Here is a 2,024-nt window from a genome sequence, read left to right as displayed (position 1 = left end):
CTTAAGCCAGTCAAATGAGGCGAAAAAAGGCTGACGAAGGAAAAAAAATAGGAATTTATTTTATCACTTTCATAACAGCGTACTTAATAACATACCAGTTTTGCACTCCTCCACCGCCCCCGGTTTTGGCCGCCATCTTGAAAAAAAAATTGGCAAAACAGTTTTTCTTTTCATATCTCAATACTTACTGTAGAGGAAAAAATGTTATATAAAAGTTATTTTACAAACAATTTTCTGCAAAATATGTTCTATTCACTTTTTTATGTTGCTCGATTTTGATACTAAAGGTGTTCAAAGATCGTACCATTTAAAATTTTTGCCTCGTTACGGAATATCGCCCTCAAAGTTATTGTAAACGATATATCCAAACCTTTCTCAAGTTCTTGTATGAATTGTATTGTTTTCTTTTTATCAAAGAATATGAACGAGGACTGTTAACCTGTTATTAGATCTTGATATTATATTGAAAATGTCTTCATCAGGCAAATGCCTTATCTGTGAAGGCTGGCTTTCTGAGGAAGTAACTCGTGAGGTTAAGGAAAAGTGCAAGAGCGTTGATAGATGCATGAAAGATGTAGGAAATTATATACGAAAGGAAAAAGCTTTGATGAAGCTTTTTAAAAAGACAAATTTTTCCTCCACAGAACCCAAACTATTTCTGAGAAGCTGACACGGATTTTTATTTTCTTTTAATTTTCTTCTCGACCGTCTATTTTGTGGTGAAGATGCAGCTGATGAGTTTTATGAAAAGAAGCTAAAAATATGCAAGCAATCGTGACACTGCAAGGTGTAAAGACTTCATATTAAGGACTCACTTTTGAGAGTGAGTGAGAAAAGGAATGATGGCTGAGTGTAAGATAGTTGATACCCGTATATGTAATGTAATTGATTTAGTTGCTGCAAAATGTAATAAGAAGTTTTACACACCGTCCCATGGGAAAAAAACGGGGTCGTCCCAAATTTTCTACTGTTACAGAGGCAATGAATCATGCCTTTACTTATCTTGACGAAAATCGAGAAGAATGACAATTTTCTTTCATGCATCACTCAATTATGTTTAAGTCATGCATCAGTGTCCCCCCCCCACAAAAAAAATCGAGCTATGAGATCTCCATCAAGTAAAAAGTAAAGTACAAAAATTAATATTACTGTTCCTGCTGCTACTACTGCTTCAAGGGAGAAGGAGAAAATAACAAATCCACATTTGAGACCACTGATATCCATTATCCACTCACTGTTCACTTCTCGCCATCTACAAGTTTATTATTCCACGTTGCTCATTTCACTTCATGAAACTCATCAGCTGCATCTTCACCACAAAAATAGACAGTCACGAAGAAAATAAAGATCCGAGGCTTGACATCTCAGAAATAGTTTGGGTTCTGTTGAGGCAAAATTTATGTCTTGGTTAAAAAAAAAACAAAAAACCTCAGCACTTATTCCTTTCGTATGCACTTCCTTACCTTTTTTTTCCATGCACTTTGACACTTTTCAGTCCTTCTAAATGAAAATGTGTTCCATCTTTCCATTTAATACTTAATAGTCTATCAACGTTCTTGCACTTTAACCCCACGAGTCACATCCTCAGAACGTACGCTTTCGCGAGGTAGTTTCCCCGATGAAGCCATTTTCCAGATAATTTCAAGCTCTGATAATTAAGCTCCAGGTTAATGGTCCTCAGTCATACTCTCTGATAAAAAAGAAACACTACAATTAATGCAGGAACTTGAGAATTGTTTGAATAAATTGTTTAAAATAACTTTACGGGCGATATTACGTAATGAAGCAAAACAGAAAAAATGGTGCGATCTTTGCGCACCTTTAGCACCAAAGCCGAGCAGCATACGAAAAAAATGTATAGGACATATTTTGTAGGAAACTGTTTGTAGAATAACTTTTATATAACACTTTTTCCTGTAAAGTCAGTATTAAGCAAGATATTAAAAAAAAGTTTTTGGCCATTTTTTCAAGTGGAATGGTGCAAATTTGATATGTTATTAACTACGCAATTATTCTTCTGCCTT

The sequence above is a fragment of the Penaeus monodon genome, chromosome 28 (assembly GCF_015228065.2).
Source record: "Penaeus monodon isolate SGIC_2016 chromosome 28, NSTDA_Pmon_1, whole genome shotgun sequence".
Classification (NCBI taxonomy): domain Eukaryota; kingdom Metazoa; phylum Arthropoda; class Malacostraca; order Decapoda; family Penaeidae; genus Penaeus; species Penaeus monodon.
The sequence above is the reverse complement of the archived record's forward strand: the minus strand, read 5'-3'. Positions refer to the sequence as shown.